General features: G+C 40.2%; 2 non-coding genes across 2 annotated transcripts; both read left to right on the top strand.

Moving 5' to 3' along the window:
- Positions 1 to 1,074: 1,074 nt before the first annotated feature.
- Positions 1,075 to 1,182, top strand: LOC112767800 (small nucleolar RNA R71). Its single transcript, XR_003185240.1, has one exon. It is a non-coding gene; the product is annotated as a small nucleolar RNA R71 (small nucleolar RNA).
- Positions 1,183 to 7,201: 6,019 nt separating this feature from the next.
- LOC112768010 (small nucleolar RNA R71) lies at positions 7,202 to 7,305 on the top strand. Its single transcript, XR_003185449.1, has one exon. It is a non-coding gene; the product is annotated as a small nucleolar RNA R71 (small nucleolar RNA).
- Positions 7,306 to 12,322: the final 5,017 nt, after the last annotated feature.

The raw sequence follows: 12,322 nt of genomic DNA, 5'->3' as shown, positions 1-12,322 counted from the left end.
CATTGATGAGCAATGGAGGTTCATCCTCCCAAGTCTCATTACCAAATAACTTGGCATTCAGCTTCATGATTGCTCCTAGATACTGGCAACTTGCTCTTCAATAATATCTTCATCCTCTTCAGAGGAAGAATACTCATCAGAGCTCATGAATGGCAACAGTAAGTTCAGTAGAATCTCTATGGTCTCTATATGAGCCTCGTATTCCTTTGGTTTCTCAATGGAGAACTCCTTAGGGGTCAGTGGACGTCCATTGAGGTCTTCCTCATTGCAAATCACTGCCTTTTCCTCCTCTATAGGTTCGGCCATGTTGGTTATATTGATGGCCTTGCACTCTCTTTTTGGATTCTTTTTTGTATTGCTTGGGAGAGTACTAGGAGGGATTTTAGTAACTCTTTTACTCAGTTGACCCACTTGTGACTCCAAATTTCTAATGGAGGACCTTGTTTCAGTTATGAAACTGAGAGTGGTCTTAGATAGATCAGAGACTATGGTTGCTAAGTTAGAGAGGCTCTGCTTAGAATTCTCTGTCTGTTGCTCAGAAGATGATGTAAAAGGTTTGCTATTGCCAAACCTATTTCTCCCACCATTATTATTATTGAAGCCTTGATTAGGCTTCTGCTGATCCTTCCATGAGAAATTAGGATGATTCCTTCATGAAGGATTATAAGTGTTTCCATAGGATTCTCCCATGTAATTCGCCTCTTCCATTGCAGAGTTCTCAGGGTCATAAGCTTCTTCTTCAGAGGAAGCTTCTTTAGTACTGCCGGATGCAGCTTGTATTCCAGTCAGACTCTGAGAAATCATATTAACTTGCTGACTCAATATTTTATTCTGAGCCATTATTGCATTCAGAGTATTAATCTCAAGAACTCTTTTCTTCTGAGTTGTCCCATTATTCACAGGATTTCTTTCAGAAGTGTACCTGAATTGGTTATTTGCAACCATTTCAATGAGTTCTTGGGCTTCTGCAGGCGTCTTCTTCAGATGAAGAGATCTACCAGTAGAGTGGTCCAATGACATCTTGGATAATTCAGACAGACCATCATAGAATATACATAAGATGCTCCATTCTGAAAGCATGTCAGAAGGACACCTTCTGATCAATTGCTTGTATCTTTCCCAAGCTTCATAGAGGGATTCACCTTCCTTCTGTCTGAAGGTTTTGACTTCCACTCTAAGCTTGCTCAACTTTTGAGGTGGAAATAATTTTGCCAAGAAAGCATTGACCAACTTTTCCCAAGAGTTCAGGCTTTCTTTAGGTCGTGAGTCCAACCATGTCCTAGCTCTGTCTCTTACAGCAAAGGGGAAAAGCATAAGTCTGTAGTCCTCAAGATTAACCGCATTGGTCTTGACAGTGTCACAAATTTGCAAGAATTCAGCCAAGAACTGATGAGGATCTTCCAATGGAAGTCCATGAAACTTGCAATTCTGCTGCATTAGAGAAACTAATTGAAGCTTAAGCTCAAAGTTGTTTGCTCCAATTGTAGGAATTGAGATGCTTCTTCCAGAGAAGTCAGAAGTGGGTGCAGTAAAGTCACCAAGCATCTTCCTTGCATCTCCACCATTGTTGTTATTTTCGGCTGCCATGTCTTCTTCTTTTTAGAAAATTTTTGTTAGGTCCTCTCCATAGTTTTGTGCTTTAGCTTCTCTTAGTTTCCTCTTCAGAGTCCTTTCAGGTTCAGGATCAGCCTCAACAAGAACGTTCTTATCCTTGTTCCTGCTCATATGAAAAAGAAGAGAACAGAAAAGAATAGGAATCCTCTATGTCACAGTATAGAGATTCTTTTATGTGAGTAGAATTTGAAAATGAGTAACTAAGTGCAGATAGTGCAGAAATCCACTTCCTGGGCTCACTTGGTGTGTTCTTGGGTTGAGCATTGAAGCTTTTTCATTCTTAGACTTTTCCTGGAGTTAAACGCCCACTTTGGTGCCAGTTTGGGCGTTTTACGCCAAGATGTTTTAGGCTGACTTTGAATGCCAGTTTGGGCCATCAAATCTCGGGCAAAGTATGGACTATTATATATTTCTAGAAAGCCCAGGATGTCTACTTTCCAATGCATTTCAGAACGTGCCAATTAGGCTTCTGTAGTGCCAAAAAATCCACTTCGATTGTAGAGAGGTCAGAATCCAACAGCATCTGCAGTCCTTTTTCAGCCTATGAATCGGATTTTTGCTCAGGTCCTTCAATTTCAGCCAGAAAATTCCTGAAATCACAGAAAAACACACAAACTCATAGTAAAGTCCAGAAATTTGATTTTTGAATAAAAACTAATAAATATATAATAAAAAGTAATTAAAACATGCTAAAAACTATGTAAAAACAATGCAAAAAAGGGTATAAATTATCCGCTCATCATAACACCAAACTTAAATTGTTGCTTGTCCCCAAGCAACAAAAGATAAAATAGGATAAAAAGAAGAGAATATACAATGAATTCTAAAGTTATCAATGAAGATTAGCTTCAATTAGATGAGCGGGACTTGTAGCTTTTTTGCTTCTGAACAGTTTTGGCATCTCACTTTATCCTTTGAAGTTCAGAATAATTGGTATCTATAGGACTCAGAATTCAGATAGTGTTATTCATTCTCCTAGTTCAGTATGTTGATTCTTAAACACAGCTACTTTATGAGTCTTGGCCGTGACCCTAAGCATTTTGTTTTCCAGTATTACCACCGGATACATAAATGCCACAGACACATAACTGGGTGAACTTTTTTAGATTGTGACTCAGCTTTGCTAGAGTCTCCAGTTAGAGGTGTCCAGAGCTCTTAAGCACACTCTTTTTTTTGCTTTGGACCACGACTTTAACCGCTCAGTCTCAAGCTTTTCACTTGACACCTTCACGTCACAAGCACATGGTTAGGGACAGCTTGGTTTAGCTACTTAGGCCAGGATTTTATTCCTATGGGCCCTCCTATCCATTAATGCTCAAAGCCTTGGATCCTTTTTACCCTTGCCTTTTGGTTTAAAGGGTTATTGGCTTTTTCTGCTTGCTTTTTCTCTTTTTTTTTGCCACTTTTTTTTTTGCAAGCTTTTCACTGTTTTTTCTTGCTTCAAGAATCAATTTTATGATTTTTCAGATTATCAATAATATTTTTCCTTTTTCATTATTCTTTCAAGAGCCAACAATTTTAACATTCATAAACAAAAAATTCAAAAATATGCACTATTCAAGCATTCATTCAGAAATCAAAAGGTATTGCCAGCACATCAAAATAATTAAACTAATTTCAAGATAGAATTTGAAACCATGTACTTCTTGTTCTTTTGCAATTAAAAAAAATTTTTCATTTAAGAAAGGTGATGGATTCATAGATAAAACATAAAGCATAGGGAACAAAAAACAGAAAATAAAGAACAAGAAAATTTAAAGAACGGGTCCACCTTAGTGATTGCGGCTTGTTCTTCCTCTTCAAGATCTTATGGAGTGCTTTAGCTCCTCTATGTCTCTTCCTTGCCTTTGTTGCTCCTCCCTCACGGTTATTTAGTCTTCTCTAATTTTATGGAGGAGGATGGAATGCTCTTGGTGCTCCATCCTTAGTTGTCCCATTTTGGAACTCAATTCTCCTAGGGAGGTGTTGATTTGCTCCCAGTAGTTTTGTGGAGGAAAGTGCATTCCTTGAGGCATTTCAGGGATTTCATGATGAGGAACTTCCTCAAACTCTTATTGAGGTCCATAAGTGGGCTCTCTTCTTTGCTCCATCCTTTTCTTAGTGATGGGCTTATCCTCTTCAATGAGGATGTCTTCCTCTATGACAACTCCGGCTGAATTGCATAGGTGACAAATGAGATGAGGGAAGGCTAACCTTGCCAAAGTGGAAGGCTTGTCCGCTACCTTGTAGAGTTCTAGGGAAATGATCTCATGAACTTCTACTTTCTCTCTATTCATGATACTATGGATTATGATAGCCCGGTCTATTGTAACTTCAGACCGGTTGCTAGTAGGAATGATAGAGCGTTGGATGAACTCCAACCATCCCCTAGCCACGGGCTTGAGGTCAAGCCTTTTTAGTTGAACCGGCTTGCCTCTTGAGTCTCTCTTCCATTGAGCGCCTTCCACAAAAATGTCCCTAAGGACTTAGTCCAACCTGTGATCAAAGTTAACCCTTCTAGTGAAAGGGTGAGGATATCCTTGCATCATTGGCAAGTTGAATGCTAGCCTCACATTTTCTGGACTAAAATCCAAGTATTTTCCTCGAACCATTGTGAGCCAATTCTTTGGGTTCGGGTTCATACTTTTGTCGTGGTTCTTAGTGATCCATGCATTGGCATAGAACTCTTGAACCATTAAGATCCTGACTTGTTGAATGGGGTTGGTGAGGATTTTCCAACCTCTTCTTCAAATTTCATGTCGGATCTCTAGATATTCACTTTTTTTGAGCTTGAAGGGGACCTCGGGGATCACCTTTTTCTTGGCCACAACATCATAGAAGTGATCTTGATGGTCCTTTGAGTTGAATCTCTCCATCTCCCATGACTCTGAGGTCGAAGCAATTGTCTTCCCTTTCCTCTTTCTAGAGGTTTCTCCAGCCTTAGGTGCCATTAGTGGTTATGAAAAACAAAAAGCTTTAGCTTTTCCGACACTAAACTTAGAACATTTGCTCTTCCTCAAGCAAAAGAAGAAAGAAAAGAGTAGAAGAAGAAGAAATAGAGGAGATGGAGGGTTGGTGTAGGTTCGGCCAAGGTAGGTTATAGTGTGTATGTTGTGTGAATATGAAGGTAGTGAGGAGGGGTATTTATAGGGTAAGAGAGGGGGTATTCGGCCATGTGTGGGTGGGTTTGGGAGGGAAATGGTTTGAATTTGAATGGTGAGGTAGGTGGGGTTAATTGATAGATAGATGTGAGTGGTGAAGAGAATATGGGGAATAGGGTAGGATTTGATAGGTGAAGAATATTTGGGGAAGAGTTAATGATGGGATTGGTCAAGGGTATTTGGGGAAGAGTGTTATGGAAAGGTGTAAAGAGGAGAGAAGAAGAAGTGGGGTAGGTGGGGATCCTGTGGGGTCTACAGATCCTGAGGTGTCAAGGAATTTGAGTTCCTGCACCATTCTGGCATTCAAATGCCCATTCTGTGCCCAATCTGGCATTTAACGCCAGCTCTGCTACCTTTCCAGGCATTAAACGCTAGCTCTGCTACCTTTCCTGGCGTTAAACGCCAGTCTGCTGCCCATTTCTGTCGTTAACGCCAGCCAGATGCCCATTTCTGGCGTTTAACGCCAGCCAGATGCCAGACAGCCTTTTCTGGCGTTAAACACCCAGAGTGCTACCCATTCTGGTATTTAACGCCCAGAATGCTGCCAGGCTGGGCGTTAAACGCCCATTCTACTATCCTTACTGGCGTTTAAACGCCAGTAAGCTTGTCCTCCAGGGTGTGCTATTTTTAATGCTGTTTTTCATTCTGTTTTTGATTTTTTTGTTGTTTTTGTGACTTCACATGATCATCAACCTAAAGAAAACATAAAATAACAATGGAAAATAATAAAATATAATTAAATAACATTGGGGTGCCTCCCAACAAGCGCTTCTTTAATGTCAATAGCTTGACAGTAAAGCTCTTAGAGAGCTTTATAAAGACTCAGAGCTTAATGATGGCCTCCCAACACCAAACTTAGAAGTTGAGTGTGGGGGCTTTGTTTGACTCTATATTGAGAGAAGCTTTTCATGCTTCCTCTCCTTGGTTACAGAAGAAGATCCTTGAGCCTTAAACACAAGGTAGTCCTCATTCAATTGAAGGACTAGCTCTCCTCGACCCACATCAATCACAGCTCTTGCTGTGGCTAGGAAGGGTCTTCCAAGGATGATGGAATCATCTTCATCCTTCCCAGTTTCTAGGATTATGACATCAGTAGGGATGTACAGGCCTTCAACCTTCACCAAGACATCCTCTACAAGTCCATAAGCTTGTTCCCTTGAATTGTCTGCCATCTCTAGAGAGATTCTTACAGCTTGCACCTCAAAGATCCCTAGTTTCTCCATTACAGAGAGGGGCATGAGGTTTATCCCTGACCCCAGGTCACACAGAGCCTTCTCAAAGGTCATAATGCCTATGGTATAAGGTATTAAGAACTTTCCAGGATCCTATTTCTTCTTAGGTAATTTCAGTTGAACCAGATCATTTAGTTCATTGATGAGCAATGGGAGTTCATCCTCCCAAGTCTCATTACCAAATAACTTGGCATTTAGCTTCATGATTGCTCCTAGATATTGAGCAACTTGCTCTTCAATAATATCTTCATCCTCTTCAGAGGAAGAATACTCATCAGAGCTCATGAATGGCAATAGTAAGTTCAGTGGAATCTCTATGGTCTCTATATGAGCCTCAGATTCCTTTGGTTCCTCATTAGGGAACTCCTTAGTGGCTAGTGGACGTCCATTGAGGTCTTCCTCATTGGAAATCACTGCCTTTTCTTCCTCTCCAGGTTCGGCCATGTTGGTTATAGTATGGCCTTGCACTCTCTTTTTGGATTCTCATTTGTATTGCTTGGGAGAGTACTAGGAGGGAGTTCAGTAACTCTTTTACTCAGCTGACCCACTTGTGCCTCTAAATTTCTAATGGAGGACTTTGTTTCAGTCATGAAACTGTGAGTGGTTTTAGATAGATCAGAGACTATGGTTGCTAAGTCAGAGTGGCTCTGCTTATAATTCTCTGTCTGTTGCTGAGAAGATGATGGAAAAGGTTTGTTATTGACAAACCTATTTCTCCTAGCATTATTATTATTGAAGCCTTGATTAGGCTTCTGCTGATCCTTCCATGAGAGATTAGGATGATTCGTCCATGAAGGATTATAGGTGTTTCCATAGGATTCTCCCATGTAATTCACGTCTTCCATTGCAGGATTCTCAGGATCATAATCTTCTCCTTCAGGGGAGGCTTCTTTAGTACTGCCTGATGCAGCTTGTATTTCAGTCAGACACTGAGAAATCATATTGACTTGCTGAGTTAATATTTTGTTCTGAGCCAATATTGCATTCAGAGTATCAATTTCAAGAACTCCTTTCTTTTGAGTTATCCCATTATTCACAGGATTCCTTTCAGAAGTGTACATGAACTGGTTATTTGCAACCATTTCAATGAGTTCGTAAGCTTCTGCAGTCGTCTTCTTCAGATGAAGAGGTCCACTGGCAGAGTGATCCAATGACATCTTGGACAATTCAGACAGACCATCATAGAATATACATACGATGCTCCATTCTGAAAACATGTCAGAAGGACACCTTTTGATCAATTGCTTGTATCTTTCCCAAGCATCATAGAGGGATTCACCTTCCTTCTGTCTAAAGGTTTGGACTTCCACTCTAAGCTTTCTCAATTTTTGAGGTGAAAAGAACTTGGCCAAGAAAGCATTGACCAACTTTTTCCAAGAGTTTAGGCTATCTTTAGGTTGTGAGTCCAACCATGTCCTAGTTCTGTCTCTTACAGCAAAAGGGAAAAGCATAAGTCTGTAGACCTCAGGATTAACCCCATTGGTCTTAACAGTGTCACAGATTTGCAAGAATTCAGCTAAGAACTGATGAGGATCTTCCAATGGAAGTCCATGAAACTTGCAGCTCTGCTGCATCAGAGAAACTAATTAAGGCTTAAGCTCAAAGTTATTTGCTCCAATTGTAGGAATTGAGATGCTTCTTCCACAGATGTCAGAAGAGGGTGCAATAAAGTCACCAAGCATCTTCTTTGCATCTCCACCATTGTTATTGGATTCGGCCTTCTCTTCTTCTTTTTTGAAAAATTCTATCAGGTCCTCTCCAGAGTGTTGTGCTTTAGCTTCTCTTAGCTTCCTCTTTAGAGTCCTTTCAGGTTCCAGATCAGCTTCAACAAGAATGTTCTTATCCTTGCTCCTGCTCATATGAAAAAGAAGAGAACAGAAAAGAATAGGAATCCTCTATGTCATATTATAGAGATTCCTTTATGTGAGTAGAAGAATAGAAGAGTAGAATGAAAAAGAGAGAAGATGAAGAATTCGAACACAGAGAGGGAGAGAGGGTTCGAATTATAAGAAGAATAGAAGTGTTAGTAAATAAATAAATAAATAGAAAGAGATGAGAGAGAGAGAGAGAGAGTTCGAATTTTAAATTAAAATAAAAGGAAAAATATTTTTGTTTTTATTTTAATTATTGGTTAGTATTTGATGAGCGGATAATTTAAGCAAAACAAGCCAAAGTTTCACAATGTTTATGATTCAAAGGAGACTAGCTAGAGAAGAATCCACATACTCTCTGGGCACTTTTACAGTCAAGTATGGTGGGATCTTGGATCGGTCCAAGAGACCCTCTGGCAAGAAGATCCTTCTGTCAGGACCTGTCACCAAATGGAAGCAATGATCAGAAACTAGTTTCCTACCTTGAATTGTACAACTAGAGTATATAAAAAAACTTTGTTAGCTCATTACAAGAACTTAATTATGATTAATTAGGAGATTATAAGATATAGCAATAAGTTACCCTCTTCTTACTGCTAAGTCAAACTTTGTTAGTTCCTTCTCTTCCGTTCTCTGTTACCATATTTCAACAAATTACATTGTCAAAAGAACACAACCATGTCTATACTCTATAGACTTGTTAGCTACTTTGGTTCTCTCAGTTTATTTGCATATTCTATACTGAATTTCCGCTAAAAGAATACTTGTAATTTAATAAAAAGTAGTTCATGTAGAAGTTTTTCTAGTAACTAGATTAGATATGGTAAAGAACAAAAGAAAGAAAGGATGTGAAGATAGGAGCAACCACTTACCATATCACTTGGCAAGTTCATCATTGGCAGGAGTGACAGCAACAGCAGCTTTCTTTGAAGGAGGAGGTGGTGCTGCCTTCTTCTTACCAAAGAGAGCTACAGTCTCGAAGGTGGCAGGGCTAGAAGTTGATGGTGCTGACCTTGCTGCACCACTCAACTTGATGAGGTTTCCAAGCATCTCTGACACCCCAATTGAAGCCATATTCTAACCTCAATATCTTCTGGACCTCTTTTGGCAAATGTGTGATCTGAGTCTCATCAAGATCAAGCTTTTCAAGTTTCTCCAAATTTCCAATTTCAGGTGGTAATTTCATAAAGCATTCACATAAGCAACAGTATTATTATAGTACATAAACAATAATTGTGAAAATCCATATTTGATAGGCATTACTCAGCTTCACGATTTTTTCATGAATTTTGACATTTGCTGAAACTGGTCAAAACAATAGCATCGTCATAGACACGTTGAAAAACACACATACACATTCAACAATTACAAGAAAGTGCTTCATTGCTTAGTTCAGATAGGGTTTTCAATGCACTAAAATAAAAAATAAAAATCCAAGCTTATTAAAATTGAAAAAACAGATTAGAAAAATAAGTAGGAGGAGGTGATTACCGGATGCCATGTTGAAGGGTACGGATCCGAGTTAGGGTTTTGATGGTTGGAATCGGTGAGTCAGTGGAACTCTGAGATAAATTAAGAACTACAAACAATTACATGCAAGGCAGTGAGGCACTTATTACATTGTGTTTAATGAAGATGGATTAGTGAACCTAAATGGTAAGCAAAACAGAAGCAAATTAAGGCAGTTAATTAGTTCATTCTTTCACAAAGTAACAAGGTTTAATCATACACAAGCAAATTAATAATATATTTGCACAGAACTGATCACAAAGATTAATGAGCTCCAGCTGAATTTAATCAAGCTTAATCACACACTGGATTTTCACATTATAAAGAAGGAAAACCAGCAGTAATCTTACCACTGAGAAAGATAAGAGAGGGAAAAACAAACCTTGCCATTCAGTATCACGACAAGGAAGCGGTAAAGCTAATCATGTTACACCAAATCAAAACTGTCCAGATCCATAATTTGATAAAGAACAAATAAATCTCTAAAACAGATCAAAATTTGCACAATTAAAATCAGAACCAAATAAGGATAACAAATCAACAATAATCATAACATATTTCAATTAAAATCAGAATAAATAAAAAACAAACAAGGAGAACAAAGCAACAATAATCAGAACATATTTTAATTAATTTCAGAATAAATCAGACCCAAACTTGGAGAACAAATCAACATTATATGTAATTAAAATCAAAATATATCAGAACCAAACAAAGAGAACAAATCAACAATATTCAGAAGTTCAGAACAACAAATCAACCTTATAAATTATAATAACAAGTTCTGAACAAATCTAGCATTATAAATTATAATAACAAAGCTTAGACCTTAATCCTAGTTTAGAAAAAAAAGTTTAGCAGCATTACCAGAACCAGTCTACCAACTCTCGCTCTAACAGAGATATCAACTCCCCCTTCACAATTTTATTTGATCCCTTCCACCACATCAACTATTGAGATTGCCCAACAACTCCCTTCACAACAAAACCCAAAACATCAAATCAAATTCTTTGAGGGGAATTAATATTATAGAGCATCAAAATTAAACCCTAATTTAATGTGCTAACCGCATTGGCCTTGATCCTTAAGGGGGGGAAACAGCGCCCTTCTCCATCCAATCAACAGAAGTAGGCAACTCATCATGGAATGCGTAACGGTCACAGTTCCTGTTGCCAGAGAGCAATCGCTGTTGCTGGGAGGAGCTGCGGGGTTTGGTGCCGAGGTACCTAGCTTTGTACTCTTCATTGGGGAAATCAGCGAACTTGTTCAAGCCAAGCTTGTAGGGTTTGTTCCCAGTGTTGTTATGTTCGTGAATGAATCGCAGGTTATCCTTGAATATCTCGAACCTTCTCTCTTTCTCTTCTAACAATTGACATCAACGATTCGGAACAAGCACTAAACGCACAAACACGCATAATCGCAAAATATAAACAACAGAAATAATAATAATTGACTAATTAACAATAATAAACAATTGAACTATGGAAGCAACAAAACCCACCAGCAGGAGGTACAGCCGTTTGAGGAGCACCCGCGATGGCGGCGTAACCGTTTAGGATGGCATGCTTGCTGGGAGGAACTTGATACGACATCATAGGCTGCATGTACAACACAGACGCCGGGACCCCAACACCACCGGCAGCAGAGGCGACACCAGGAGTCATTGCAGCCGCAGAGCTATCACCAGGCGGTGGAATCGACGGTTCTGGTAGGCAAAGCTCGGCGGAGTGGCGCCTCCGGATGGATTTGGCAGTGGGGAGAAGTGCGGGGTCTAAAGAGGCAGTGGCCAGAAGGAGGGGGTGGAGGGAGGCGCGAAGGGAGGCCCAGCAAAGACCTGAGGCGGCACATAGGCAAAGGTTGGATGGTGCTGCTGCAACGGCGGCGGGGCGGTAGCGCGGAGAGCAGAGTCGGATTGGGATTAGGGTTTTTGGGAGCTGGAGATTGAGATAGGGATGTGGAAGGTGGAGCTGGATCGGGTTGTGATTCAATGTGCTGGGCTTGGGTTCTAGGGTTACGGTGAGAGAGGAGGCAGCATCCGCCATGGAAAAGAGGAGAAGAACAAGAGGTTATTGGGTTTGGGGTTGTGAGTGACGGAGAGTGAGAGTGTCTCAAAGCGTTGGCCAAGTTTTAGAGTTAGTATGAATCAGGGGTTATTGGGTTTGGGATTATTAGTATTTTTTAAAAAAAATCTTTTGGCCACGCTTTTAAAGCGTACCAAAAGAATATCAGGATATAGCCACGCTTTATAAATGATACTACAATGAAACTCCATCACCACGCTTTTAAAACGTCCCTGTTTCTCTCTATGGCCATGCTTTTAAAGCGTGGCAAAAAAAATGTGGCTGTATCTTTAATCAATTGTCACCCCACAAAAGCATGGCCATTGACAAAGCATGGCGAGAAAAAACGTGGCCGAATCTCTTTTCAATCGCCACCCTCACAAAAGCGTGGCCGTTGACCACTTTTGGCCACGCTTTTAAAGCGTGGCAAGAAAAAAGCATGCCCATAGGCCTTTTTTATTGTAGTGGTTGTTATCAGTCTGTGACTGACCTCCTTTGCATGGGCGTTAAATGCCCATGCTGCTACACCCTTGGGTGTTTAAAAGCCTACTCTCTGCCCTTTCCTGGCGTTCAATGCCAGGAGTGGTGCTTCTCTGAGTGTTTGAACACCCAAAACCATCTTGTGCAGAGATTTGGTTATCCTCTATGGGATTTTTGTTCTTATTGGGCTGAGGTTAGGAGCTTAAGGCTTTCCCACTCCTCAGTCGAATGGCCTGGCATTCATCTGTTATCTGCTTAGATAACTGCTGCCCTGTTTGACTCAACTGGGCCTCTACATTTCTGTTAGAAGCCTAAGTTTCTCGCAGAGCCTTTTACAGTTCCAGCATTTGCTGGGCAAGGGCTTGCAGTTGCTGAGTCAATGGGCCAGCCTCCTCTGGAGAGTTAGGTTCAGCAAC

This window comes from Arachis hypogaea, chromosome 17 (genome assembly GCF_003086295.3).
Source record: "Arachis hypogaea cultivar Tifrunner chromosome 17, arahy.Tifrunner.gnm2.J5K5, whole genome shotgun sequence".
NCBI classification, from domain to species: domain Eukaryota; kingdom Viridiplantae; phylum Streptophyta; class Magnoliopsida; order Fabales; family Fabaceae; genus Arachis; species Arachis hypogaea.
The sequence above is the reverse complement of the archived record's forward strand: the minus strand, read 5'-3'. Positions and strand labels throughout refer to the sequence as shown.